This window comes from Sapajus apella, unplaced genomic scaffold, assembly GCF_009761245.1.
Source record: "Sapajus apella isolate SASKATOON/1434 unplaced genomic scaffold, GSC_monkey_1.0 scaffold24, whole genome shotgun sequence".
NCBI lineage: Eukaryota > Metazoa > Chordata > Mammalia > Primates > Cebidae > Sapajus > Sapajus apella.
The window spans coordinates 15,598,899-15,613,225 of NW_022436964.1; the positions used below are offsets into that span (position 1 = coordinate 15,598,899).

The 14,327-nt window shown below is 45.2% G+C and overlaps 1 protein-coding gene across 1 annotated transcript in view; it reads left to right on the forward strand.

Annotated features, from left to right (window-relative positions):
- Nucleotides 1-8,184: 8,184 nt before the first annotated feature.
- TJP2 (tight junction protein 2) overlaps nucleotides 8,185-14,327 on the forward strand; it is a 137,374-nt gene continuing 131,231 nt past the window's right edge. Inside the window, exon 1 of the mRNA XM_032290955.1 lies at nucleotides 8,185-8,279. The gene's annotated coding sequence lies outside the window, so the exon portion shown is untranslated. The remainder of the gene's footprint in view (nucleotides 8,280-14,327) is intronic.

Below are 14,327 nucleotides of genomic sequence, written 5' to 3' on the forward strand. Positions count from 1 at the left end.
TTGCAGGCGTGAACCACCATGCCAGGTCTATCTCTTTCAATACTTGTGTGAGTATTGTTTTTTGAGATAGATGCTTAAGAATGGAGTTGCTGAGTCAAAGGGTGAGGAGACTGAAGTTGAAACTTGGAGAAGTTAAATGCATAACTCACATCACACAGGCAGCAGGTGGCAAAGCCAACAGGGCTGTTTCTGGGGCTCCACATTACCCCAATTGCCAGTAAAGAAAACACTGGTCCTGCCCAGCATGGTGGTGCCCCTAGTTCCAGCCACTTGGGTTGCTAAGGTGGGAGGATCATTGGATCCCAGGAATTCAAGTCCAGCCTCAGTGACATAGCAAGACCCCGTTTCTAAGGAAAAAAAAATGAAAACATTAGTCCTGTCAAGGCAAGTGCCCCACTTTCCACTTTGATTTGATTCTTTCCCTTTCTTGTTATCCAGCCTGCAGGTGACGCTCAGTATTGATTTCAGAACCTCGGAACACAGAACACAAGAGCTCCCTGTGAGGCACAGAATAGAGCTTTGTCTCCTAAAAAGGTTTGATTGCTTCTATGGGACTGCCTTGGTGTCAGTATCAGGGAGGGAGGCTCTGCTGAGCACCAAGTCAGAACTCATAGTTCCTGCTCCATTTTTCTAGTACTGCCCCTGTAACCCAAGGAGGCGTCCCATTTTATTTCCCTGGGCAGATTTTGAAATGCTCAGTCGTCAAAGTGGAAATGTTTATTAGCTATTGAAAATGCTGTTTTGCTGATTACAGAAAAATATAGACAAAGAAATACATACAGCATGCACCTACAATGACAAGACAAACAAAGATAATGTCAGTTACCACCTATGCTTGCCAGAGTCCCTTTCTTTCTACCTGAACACATTCCAGAACAATCCAAGTCTTCTTTGAAATGCTCATTTTATTTCAGATACAGAACAAACTTAGACAAGTTTGGGTGCGGTGGCTCACGCCTGTAATCCCAGCACATTGGAAGGCTGAAGCAGGAGGATTATTTGAGGTCAGAAGTTTGAGACCAGCCTGGCCAACATGGCGAAACCCCTAACTCTACTGAAAATACAAAAATTAGCCGGGTGTGGTGGCAGGCACCTGTAATCCCCAGCTACTCGAGAGGCTGAGGCAGGAGAATCGCTTGAACGTGGGAGATGGAAGTTGCAGTGAGGTGAGATCTCTCCATTGCACTCCAGCCTAGGCAACAGAGCAAGACTCCATGAGAAAAAAAAAAAAAAAAAGGCCGGGCACAGTGGCTCATGCCTGTATTCCCAGCAGTTTGGGAGTCTGAAGGTGGGTGGATCACCTGAGGTAGAGTACAAGACCAGCCTGACCGACATGGCGAAATGCCATCTCTACTAAAAACAAATAATTAGCTGGGCTTGGTGGCAGGTGTCTGGAATCCCAGCTACTCAGGAGGCTGAGGCAGCTAAATCATTTGAATCTGGGAGGTGGAGGTTGCAGTGAGCCAAGATCGCGCCACTGCCCTTCAGCCTGGGTGACAGTGAGACCCCGTCTCAAAAAAATTAAAATAAATAAATATGTCACTCAAACACATGTAGTAGCAACATCAACTCTATATACTAAATCAATGGTATGTGAATAAAAAATGCCATTAAATAATTTTCCTAAATTTATACCGACTTAGAGAATATACTATTTCTTCAAATATCTTTTTTCTAGAGGTTGGCTTTTTTTTAACCAGGATCCAAGCAAGATTTATACATTGTATTTCACTGATCTCTCTTAAGTCTTTTAATCTGTAGGCTTCTCCTCCATCTTTTTAAATGCCTTGCTGCATGTTGAGGAAACTGGGTGATTTGTCTTTTTATTTTTTATTTTTGGATACTGGGTCTCGCTCTTTCATCCAAGCCGGAGCGCAATGGCGCGATCACAACTCATTGTAGCTTCAACCTTCCCAGGCTCAAGTGATCCTCCCACCTCACCCTCCCAAGTAGATGGGACCACAGGCATGCACTAACTACGCCCAGCCTGGGTGATTTGTCTTTTAGAGTTTCTTACATCCTGGATTTCATTTATTGTAACTAGCAGTAGTGTTGTTTAACACATTCCTTGATTCTAAGAGTTTTTCTAAACAGTTATTTGGATATAGATGCAGGGTCAGACTCAAGCTTGCACTTTTTGGTAAGAATATTTCACTTGTAGTTGTATATTTCTATCAGATGGCACCTGCTGCACCTGGCAATCTTCTTTTCTGTGATGTGAGTGGCTATTTGATGATGACCACTGCCTGGATCCACTATTTTATTAGAGTTTTACAAAATGCTGGTCATTCAAATGTTGTCATTCCTTATTTATTGGCTGACATAATTTCCTCATCAAGTCTTCAGTTACCCTGAGATACAGGTGGTGCATACACATCTTAGCCTGGGTCTTCCAGGAAGCAGAGTCTAGCGACAAAGGCTTGACTAGGGAATGCTATCCTAGGGAAAGAAGTGAGGGATGGGGAATCAGGAGAGCCAATTCGAGGGAGCCTCACTGAGTAGGCTGCTCCTTCTGGTTCCTGACTGGTTGGCTGTGTGTGACCATATGAATTGTATAGAATGAGTCTCAGGCTCTTTAATCTTGTGAGGAAAAGGAAGGAAAGCTTATCAGTTCCTATCCCCAACTGGTTAAAGGTTAGACCATGAAACATTAACTCACCTACACTTCAGGGTGGTGGGTGCATGGGTACCCAGATAGCTTCCATGGATCCCCACACTGTCATTAAGAGAGAACCCCTGGAATGGGAGGTAAGAGGTAAGGTTTTTGTTTTGTTTTGTTTTTTGAGATGGAGTTTTGCTCTTGTCGCCCAGGCTGGAGTGCAATGGTGCGATCTCTGCTCACTGCAACCTCCGTCTCCTGGGTTTAAGCGATACTCCTGCCTCAGTCTCCCCTGGGATTACAGGCCCCCACCACCATGCTTGGCTAATTTTTGTATTTTTAGGAGAGACACTGTTTTGCCATGTTGGCCAGGCTAGTCTCAAACTCCTGACCTTGTGATCCGCCTACCTTGGCCTCCCAAAGTGCTGGGATTACAAACGTGAGACCACGCCCTGCCAAAAGGTCAGGTTTTTAAAGTTTGCCCCTGCATGAAGCTACTCCAAGCACACCTGGAACTTGTTGCTGCACTAGTGGCTGGTATAAGACAGGTAAGGCCAAGAAGATCTGAAATGGTACATAGAAATGTTAGCTCCAGAACAGGCAGGCAAAATGTGCAATTCTTTGCTTTTATTTACCATTTACCAGCTTTCAAAATAATGAATTCGTTTTATTGTATTTCCAAAGTTGAGCAATTAAAAATTTTTTTTAAAAGTATCATTATGACTCATGGATATACCAATATTTGATATGTCTCAATTTATTGCTATTAATTTTCTTTTTGATGCTCAAATTTATTCCACTTTGGCCAGCGGGAATATCTATGAAATGATTCTTGGTGACATTTCAAGTAAATTTATTTGTTTCTGAGAGCTCCCTTGCTTTCTGAATTGGCAAGATATTCCAGGCTTATTTGGCATACTTCTTAGTCTAGACCTATTATCAACCACATCTCCAAGGATAGCTAGGTCATTTAAAGGGAAAATGGTATTTTGAGAGCATGGTGTGGGATCTAAGGATACCTATTCCTATCAGGTTTGTTATTGTTTGTTTTCAGTGAGTAGATCTTGGACTTTATTCATTTATTTATTTATTTTAAGAAAATTAGATCATGAGTTCTAAATAATAATTCTAACTCAAATTTTAATATTGCTCAACTTCTTTGATTTTATATTTATCTTTTACACTGAAAAAATCTTGATTTCTAAGGATATTAGCATAATTACTGCTAACATTATGATTGCTGAAAAAGGTTAAATTTTTTTTTTTTCTTAAAATTCTCTTTGTCCTTAGCTATATCCCCAAAGGATATAGAGTCAAATAATTGTGGGTTTTCTCGCTCTGTCATCCAGGCTGAAGTGCAGTGGTGTGATCTGGGCTCACTGCAACCTCTGCCTCAGTCTCCTGAGTAGCTGGGATTACAGGTATACGCCACCACACCCAGCTAATTTTTGTATTTTTTTTAGTAGACATGGGATTTCACTATGTTGACCATGCTGGTCTTCAACTCCTGATGTCAGGTGATCCTCCTGCCTCAGCCTCCCAAAGTGCTGAGATTACAGGGTGAGCCATTGTGCCTGGCAATAATTGTGTTTTAAAGTCACTTTATATAATTTCCCTTTACACTCTTAAGCTATGGACTAGATACCAGTGTTCATGTGTTGCATTTTATTTTAAATTTAATTTTGTTTCACAAGAATGTAAAACATTTAAATCATTCCAAAGTCAAATCCACAAAACATGGTATATTCTTTTTTTTTTTTTTTGACATGAAGTCTCACTCTATCAATCGCCCAGGCTGGAGTGCAGTGGCACGATCTTGGCTCACTGCAACTTCTGCCTTCGGGGTTCAAGCAATTCTCTGCCTCAGCCTCCTGAGTAGCTGAGATTACAGGTGCCTGCCCCCACACCCAGCTAATTATTTTGTATTTTTAGTAGAGATGGGGTTTCACCATTTTGGCCAGGCTGGTCTTGAACTCCTGACCTTGTCATCTACCCACTTCAACCTCCCAAAGTGTTGGGATTACAGGTGCCTGGCCAAATCATGGTATATTCTGAGAAGTCTAGCTTCGATCTTTGTCCCTTCCATCCTGGTCCCTCCTTTCCTTATAGGTTTCCATTTTATTTAATAATTTATCCTTTCATTAAAAAAAAAAAAGCAAATGCATTTATGTGTGTTCCTGCTTTCCTAGGTAAACAGTAGCATCCTACATTCACTTTTAATGCTTTGTTAACACTTTAGTTTCTGACAAACTATTGTTCATCTTTCTTAAAATTGCAGTGTCCTTCAGGCTCGATCTTCCCTCTTGTTGAAGTAAGTTGTTGATGGGTATCATCAGAAGTCTAACCTAAATGAACCGGAGTTTTTGTTTTTGTTTTGAGACATTGTCTTGTTCTCTCACCCAGGCTGGAGTGCAGTGGTGTGATCTCGTCTCACTGCAACTTCCACCTCCTGGATTCAAGCAATTCTCCTGACTCAGCCTCCCAAGGAGCTGGGATTACAGGCACGCACTACCATGCTTAGCTAATTTTTGTATTTTTAGTATAAACGGTGTTTCACCATATTGGCCAAGCTGGTCTCAAACTCCTGACTCCGTGATCCGCCTGCCTCGGCCTGCGAAAGTGCTGGGATTACAGGCATGAGCCACCGTGTCAGGCCTGAACCTAAATTTTATAAAAAGTACTGTTATCCATTCTATTACTTCTGGCAAAGGTTTGTGTGTGGGGGGGAAGGGTGTGGCAGTCCTAAGCAAAGTTGTCTGAAGTGAGTAATGGCATCCTACCCAGGATTTTGTCTGTGTGGTAAAATATACACAGCATAAAATATACCATTTTAACCTTTTTATTTATTTTTTGAGATGGGGTCTCACGCTGTTGCCCAGGCAATGGAGTGCAGAATGCAATGGCATTATGTCAGCTCACTGTAACCTCTTCCTCCCAGGATCAAGTAATTCTCCTGCCTCAACCTCCTGAGTAGCTGGGATTATAGGCGTGCACCACTATGCCTGGGCAATTTTTGAATTTTTAGTGGAGATGGGGTTTCACCACATTGGCCAGGCTGGTCTTGAACTCCTGACCTCAAATGATCTGCCTGCCTCGGCCTCCCCAAGTGCTGGGATTACAGGTGTGAGCCACTGAGCCTGGCTGTTTTAACCATTTTTAAGTGTATAGTGTAAGGCCTTTGCAAAACTATAACTATAATCATGACAGTGAAATAAATCAGACCTAACTGACTATTTCTTGCTTCTAACCCTTGAGCCATCCTTGTTCATTCCTGGGTGTAGGCCTAACTAGCTTTGGGAAGGATTTCAGTCCAGTTTGACTCTGAAACAAAATTGATCACAGTCCTTTCCTAAAAGACCCCCTTCTTGCCGGAGGTCCACTAACAAATTCACGACAAGATTAGAAATTACAATTTAGGGGTCATGCAGCCTTTGTCTCCAAGGGTCTGAACCTCTCCAAATTGCTCCTGTGGATAACATCACTATTGTAATACCTAAGATCAGTGCTTGAGATATTTTGCAGACCCTGCACTTGACAAATCAGCTGACACCACCCAGACTAGTAACCTGGCCCAACCAGTTCTGCCATCCCAGGTAGGAACAGAAGACATAAGAAAACCTAACTTCGACCCCCTCTGATTCCATCTCCAACCTGACCAATTAGCACTCCCCACTTCTCAAGCCCCTACCCGCCAAATTATCTTTAAAAACTCTGTGCAGGTTGCCAGGGCTCACACCTGTATTCCCAGCAATTTGGGAGGCTGAGGCCCGTGGATCACCTGAGGTCAGGAGTTCTAGAGCAAAGTTCTGACCAAAGTGGTGAAACCTGTCTTTACTAAAAATACAAAAATTAGCTGGGCGTGGTGGTGCGAGTCCGTAATCCCAGCTACTCCGGAGGTTGAGGCAGGAGAATCACTTCAATTCAGGCGGAGGTTGCAGTGAGCCGAGATTGCGAGTGGCAAGAGCGGAAAAATCGTCTCAAACAAAACAAGCAACAAGCAAACAAAAACCTTTGATCCCTGAATGCTCGGGGAAACTGATTTGAGTAATAATAAATCTCCAGTATCCCGCACAGCTGGCTCTGCGTGAATTACTCTTTCTCCATTGCAATTCTCCTGTCTTGATAAATTGGCTCTGTCTAGGCAGCCGGCAAGGTGAACCCACTGGGCAGTTACACCATCATCATTATTATTATTTTCTTTTTGAGATGGAGTTTCACTGTCTTCCAGGCTAGAATGCAGCGGCGCGATCTCGGCTCACTGCAGCCTCCGCCTCCCGAGCTCAAGTGATTCTCCTGCCTCAGCCTCCCAAGTAGCTGGGATTACAGGTGCCCACCACCACACCCGACTAATTTTTGTAGTTATTGTAGAGACGAGGTTTCACAATGTTGGCCAGGGTGGTTTTGAACGCCTGACCTCAAATGATCCGCCTGCCTCGGCCTCCCAAAGTGCTGGGATTACAGGTGTGAGCCACTGGGCCTGGCTGCTTACAGCATTATTAAGTATATTAACACTGTTGTGCAAACATCTCCACACTCTCTATCTCCAGAACTTTTTGTCATCTGACGTAGAAACTCTACTGATTGTACGGTAACTCCCCTTTCTCTTCCCAGGGTTTTTTAACAAGACCACGCTAAACAGAAGGCGCACCTGCTTGCCAGGTGGAGGCCTGAGTACTGGGAAGGTTCCGCCCTCCGGACTGAACAGGGGCTCCCGAGGTGACTAAGCAGGCTCCCTGAGTAGCGCTCCACCCTCACCTATTGTCCCGGTGGAGGAACCGGTATTTCCGGATTGGGGCCTCGGACCCAGCGATCCCGGCTAAGGGGAGGCTGCTGGGGGAGGGAAACGGAATCTGGTCGTAAAAGTTAACTTTCCACTAAAATCATTAACCTGTCTCACCCCCACCCCCATAAAAGTAGTGGCACCTCCCCCGTCCCCAGCCCCCCGCGCGCACGCAGTGGTCCACAACCATGCTTCCTGGGGGCTTTGAAGGGAAGCGAAGCTGACCTCCTCCTTGCCCACACCCTGGAGAGGCTCAGGAAGCGGACGTGGTCAAGCAGAGGGAAAGAAGCCCAGCAAATTCCTCTTGCACCCGCTCTAGGAGGAAGCTCAGCTGCAGTTCTGTGTATAAGAGAAGAGGCGGCAAAGTGGGCGCGCGGCCTCCAGTGACAAAGGTCGCCAAGGCGGCCGCGGCCCCTGCCCCGCCGCTGGGTGGTGTGCGTGCAGGCCCACTCTCTCCGCCCTTCCCGACACCCCAAAGTAGCAGTGCGAGCAGCTGCGCCTCCCTCCCCGGGCTCGGGTGCCCAGAACCCTCCAGTCTCCAGGCAGCAGGTGAGGACCGCCGCCCACCTCCCTCCCCTCCCGGCCGCGGCTCTCCCGTTCGCCAACGCCCAACTCCCCCTGCCCCCGCGCTGGATTTTTCCCCCCTTCTCTTAAACCTCTAAACAGGAAATAGCCCGAGTCACAATAATACACAGGAGCAGCCGCGGAGGCCGCTGGCGCCCGCCCATTCCCGAGGAGCCTCCCAAACTCAGGCTCCGGTGAAGTGCTGCCAGCAAAGCGCGCGGGGAGCGCAGGGGACAACAGCCCAGCAGCTAGCGACGCGCCGCCCAGCACCCCGAAGAGCCGCCCTCGCCTTCGCCCAGCGCCCGACACTGCGGGCCGCGGCCGCCACCACTGCAGGCAAGTACCCTCCTCCCTCGCCCTCCCCGGCCCGGGTGCTGCCTGCCACGCGCCCTGGTAGAGCCGCCGAGGCGCTACAGCCTGTGCCCGGGCGTCACCGGGATGCCTTCCCTCCAGTCCTGACTTTGGCCAGAGATGGATTTGCGGGACGCGAATTCGCGCTGGCGCCCTGGATTGTTTGTGCAGGTGGGGGAGAGGGGCAGCGCGAGTAAATCGGAGTTGACTCCTAGGTCTCTCTGCAGAGTGCGCGGTGTACTTCATCCGGCATTTACTTTTTCCTCGCTGGCTTTTGCCTCCCCATCGCCCCGGGGGCGGCCGCGTTTCACAGGGTCTCTCTGGGGGAATCATCAACAGGTGAGGCTGGGCACGCCCCTGCGGCAGCCACAGGTGTCAGGGAGCCACCTTCTTCCTCCTCCCTGGCCTGGCACCCTTTCACTCAAGGGATGGAAACTGTTTCACTTTCTGCTGAGCTTCTCTTTTACCCGATTAAAAGGGCCTTTGAGTTTCTGTTGGCGCAGTCAGTCGTATCTGGAGGGGGCCGGAGCCCGTGCCTTGGAGTGACGCGGGCGGAGGGCGGCGCTGGTTATTGGAAGCTGGTGGGGCTGCCTGAGTGCCCGCTGAGCCTCTGCCGCGGGGCTTGAAAACTCCGCACTCCAGAGAGCCTGACTGTACCGCCCTGGAGGTGTTCGCCTGCCCGCGCAGCCCGCACTACGGGGATCTCCTCTGCCTAACGCGGCAGAGCCTTAGAAAACATTTAAACAATTTTTTTTTTCCACTTTCTGACTCGTTTGTAAGGGAGGGGCCGAGCTTGTCAGCATATACTGGGCATTGTCAGTTTTCCAGGGCTGCACTGCAAGGTTCTTCTGTAGGGTTCTCTCAGTCAAAACCGAGTTGGAGATCTTTATGTTGGAAAAAGGCCACTGAATTCCAGGCATTCTTCGAGCTTGAGAAGGGTATTTTCAAGACTGTTTTGAAGTTTGCACGAGGGCTTTCTGCGCAACTGAGTGTCTCAGCTATCCTTATTGTCTGTGGCTGCTTCCCAGTTCCGGGCAGGTGGGCGGGTTGCGTAGGGAGGCCTCCGCAGGCTGACCTTCTATTCAGGTTTCTGAACGGGTTTCCACAAACGTGGTCAGTAGGTAAGTTAAGCATTAAGCCCTTAACCAATTCACTTGAGAGATACTACGTATCCTTTGCATTTCCTGGGACTACAGGTGTGCGCCACCATGCCCACCTAATTTTTGTATTTTTAGTAAAAACGGGGTTTCACCATGTTGGCCAGGATGGCCTTGATCTGTTGACCTCGTGATCCGCCAGCCTGGGCCTCCCAAAGTACTGGGATTACAGGCGTGAGCCACTGCGCCCGGCCCTGGCCTTGCCACTTTAAGTAAGGTTCGTGTTCACGCATTACCTGGAGCCCTTTTGAAATGCTGGATTTCAGGCGCAACACAGGTCTGCTGAATCAAGATCACCTGGGGATCCGTTTGCATATTAACGTCTGAGAAATACTGGCCTAGGTGTGGTGGAGTAAAGTCTTCTGTCCAGTGTCAAGGAGTGCTTTACATTTCCATCCAGTTATGTATTTGAATCTTTGTTTTGCCCACCAAGACAAACACTCTACCGCCGCATGGGTCACAGCACCTGCACCCCAGAGTGACAGATTCCTTAGCAAGATTTGGAAATGTGATTTACATACTGGCCCATTTTTTTTTTTTTTTTATTCTATGGTAACATATACATAAAATTTATCATTTTAATCATTTAAAAATGTACCCTTAATTCACAGGCATTAAGTACATTCAGGAGGTTGTGCCACCATCACCATTACCCATTTCCAAAACTTGTTCATCATCTCAAACAAAGACATTAGAATGCTCCATTCCCTCCTTTCCCCAGGCCCTGGGCTTCTGGGTACTTTTAATTACTATTATAATATTTTTTTGGAGGGAACAGAAGATGTTGACTAAGAATTTATAGTGAATGTCTCAAAAAGGAAAGAGAATGTATAGTAAATATGTAGTAGAATCATGTTGACAGAATATGAACAAAGATTTGGGAATTTCTGGGTAGACAAAGCACTATAACTCAAGGTTCTTACAGTGCATGTATTTTCTTTAATAGATACAACTATGAACCCACAAGGGTTTCCTTTATATTTTGACTGAAATGGAATGGAGTTACCCAGTGCTCAACCTGCACTAAGCAAGCATAGATGCCTGATGATCTCTAACTCTGAGCTACTCTTAACAGGCCTCATTTTTGGTGTCCTGTTGATAGTGGGTTTAGTTTTTTTTTTTTAATTATTTTATTTTTGAGACAGAGTCTTGCTGTGTTTCCAGGCTGCAATGCAGTGTGCAATCTTGGTTCACTGCAGCCTCAACCTCTCAGGCTCAAGTGATCCTCCCACCTCAGCCTCCCGAGTAGCTAGGACTACAGGTGCACAGTACCACGCCTGGCTAATTTGGTTTATTTTTATAGAGGCTAGTTTAAATTATTGTTTCTTTCTGTCGATCAGGTTCTCGCTTGCTTTGCTGCCCAGGCTAGCCTCGAACTCCTGGCTTTAAGCCATCCTCCGGCCTTGGCTTCCCAAAGTGTTGGGATTACTGCTATTTTTTCCTGATGCTTGACTTTTCTTGTATTATGACTTTTGTCAGAATGAGATTATCAACTTGTAGTAAGCATTTACAGCTTCCTTTGATTGAAAAGTGCCTTCGAAATGGTGAATGAAGATAATTCAAATGGCAAGATTTGGCAGAACATTCTCTCTTCACAGGATTCCTGCATTCACAGAATTTCAGAATGTTATTACTTCCTTTTAATTCTAGTAAGGCAAGAGATAAAAGATTTACCCTCCTATACTATATTTCTTTCTGAAATAACAATACAGTTCAGAGTTTTATTTGGTAAATGGATGCTATTTTACAGTCTGCATAAGAAAACATTTCTTAGGAAATATCCAGTGAATGGTTTTATAAGTGATTCGTTGATGACTGGGGAATCACCTGGTATCTTAGTAAAATTGGAAACTCTGCAAATATTCCAGATTTACCAAGTCAAACTCTTTTTTTTTTTTTTTTTTTTTTTTTTGAGACAGTTTTACTCTTGTCATCCAGGCTGGAGTGCAATAGCGCAATCTTGGCTCACTGCAACCTCTGTCTCCTGTGTTCAAGCAATTTTCCTGCCTCAGCTTCTCAAGTAGCTGGGATTACAGGCATGTGACACTAGACCTGGCTAATTTTTGTATTTTTAGTAGAGGCAGGGATTCTCTGTGTTGGTCAGGCTGGTCTCAAGCTCCTGACTTCAGGTTATTCACTCACCTTGGCCTCCCAAAGTGCTGGGATTACAGGTGTGAGCCACCATACCCAGCCAAGTCAAAATCTTTATACCATAATCTGTGTGTTTAATAGCACCCTGGGTGTTTGTTTGTTTTTTTTTTTCTGAGACAGAGTCTAACTCTGTCACCCAGGCTGGAGTGCACTGGTACTATCTCGGCTCACTGCAACCTTTGCCTCCTGGGTTCAAGTGACTCTTGTGCCTCAGCCTCCCAAGCAGCTGGGACTACAGGCATGCACCACCATGCCCAGCTAATTTTTTATATTTTTAGTAGAGACGGTATTTGGCCATGTTGGCCAGGCTGGTCTCGAACTCCTGGCCTCAAGTGATCTGACCACCTCAGCATCTATCTCCCAAAGTGCTAGGATTACAAGCATGAGCCATTGAGCCTGGCTCACCTTGATTCTGATATGTAATTAGGTTTGGGGGTCACTAAACAGGCACGTGCGCGCACACACACACACACTTTGTGTGAGTGCAAACCAAGATGTGAAATTACAAGAGAACACGATTTTATGTACAACACGAAATAAAATAAAATTAACAATAGTTTCTTTCTTAAAATTAGGTAGGCAGGTCAAGTTTGGCAAATTTAATCAGAACCTTTTGATATTGATCATCACTGAACTTTAGAATGCTGAGTGTCCAGAACTACTGGTCTCCATAGGAGACATCAAGGTACTGGATTAGTATTTGATTTAGTATCAGTGAACGTTTGTTGTGTGCCCATTGTGAAACAGAGATTTTTCCAATATATTGTCATTGAATCTTTATGACAACCTTGAGCATTGTATTTCTTTTTTTCTCATTTTGCCAAAGAGAAAATTGAGGCCACTTTGGTCTTCTTGCTTGAAATAATGGTTCTTTTCGTGGTCCTTCCATGCAGAATAATAAATTCCTACCTACTCACTCCCCTTCACCTCCAACAGTTGTATTGAAATGTAATTCACTATGAGCTATGCAGAGTATTCATTAGTTCTTCATTCAAATCTTTTGGAACATCAGGTACTGTGCTATGCCCTGAGGCAAATAAAATGATGAGCCAAAATGGAAATAAATTTCAAAAGCACAAAGGACTCAACAGCAAAGGGTTCTTTCCATGGTACCCCAAGTCCTCCAATGAATTAGATTATACTTGAATGGGATCTTAGGTTGGCTAGACCAGGTTCCCAAAAAATCAAGTTGTGGCCATTTTCCTTACTGAGATGGGTCAGAGTGTCATCTTTGCATGATCGTACCTACCTGGCACCCTGAAATGCTACACAGTGTAAAAGAAAGGACCCAGGATTTCCATGTGGAAGAGCTGACCTCTGCTACAACCAGCTGAATGAACCATAGTAAGTCAGTCTCATAAGCTTGAAGCTACCACTTGCTGGTATATAAAATAAAGGGAATAATTAACTTGCTCTTGAATTATAGCGAAGACTCAAAAAGACCTTATTTGTGCAAGGTCTTGTAAACTGTAAAATGATAACAAAGGCTACTCACCTCCATTTGGGAGAAATTTTATAATGCAAAGGAAATAGAAAAAGCCATACATTTACCTAGCACTTTTCAGTTTACTTTTTAGTTAACTGAGTCTGTTCATAATTCTCTTTTAGCTTTGGCCATTTTTGTTTTAAACAGTTATATTGAGATATAATTCACAAACTACACAATTCACCTGTTTAGTCTATAATTCAGTGTCTTTTAGTATATTCACAGAGTTGTTAACATCACCACAATCAATATTAAGACATTTTCAAGGCTATGTGTGGTAGCTCATGCCTGTAATCCCAGCACTTTGGAAGGCTGTGGTGGGAGGATTGCTTGAGCCTGGGAGTTTAAGTACAGCCTGGGCAACATAGGGAGACCCCCGTCCCTAAAAAAATTTAACAATTAGCTGGGCATGGTAGTCTGTGCCTATAGTCACAGCTACTCAGGAGGCTGAGTTGGGGGATCACTTGAGCCTAGGAGATTGGGGCTTTGGCAAACTAGGTCATGCTGCTGGACTCCAGCCTGGGTGACAGAGTGAGACCTTGTCTCAAAAAAAAAAATAAGCATTAAAAAAAAAAGAGAGACATTTTTAATGCCCCGCAAAGAACATTTCCCCCAAGAAACCCCCTCTACCCCTTAGTTGGCTCTTGTCAATAACCGCTCTTCCCCCCTGACCAGGCTGCCATGAATCTACTTTCTGTCTCTATTGATTAGCCTATTCTGAACATTTCATATAAATGGAATCACAGAATATGTGGCCCTTCATGTCTGGCTTCTTTCAATTAGCATGTTTGCAAGGTTTTTCTGCGGGAGCTATGGTTCACATAAGTAATCCCACCCCTTTAAGGGACTGAGGTGGGAGAATCATCTGAGTTCCAGAGTTCCAGACCAGCCTGGGCAACATGGTGAAACCCGTCTCTACCAAAACAAAAACTAAAGGCTATGTACATTGTAGTATTCATGTATGCATCTGTTCTTTTTTCTTTCTTTCTTTCTTTTTTTTTTTTTTTTTTTTTGAGTCAGGATCTTGCTCTGTTGCCCAGGCTGGAGTGCAGTGGCACAATCATGGCTCACTGCTATAGCCTTGAACTTCTGGCCTCAAACAGTCATCCTGCCTTGGCCTCCCAAAGTGCTAAGATTATAGATGTGAGCCATCATGCCAGGCCAGTACTTTATTCTTTTTATTGCTGAATAATCATTCATTGCATGGACATGTCATGTTTTGCTTATCCATTCCTCCAT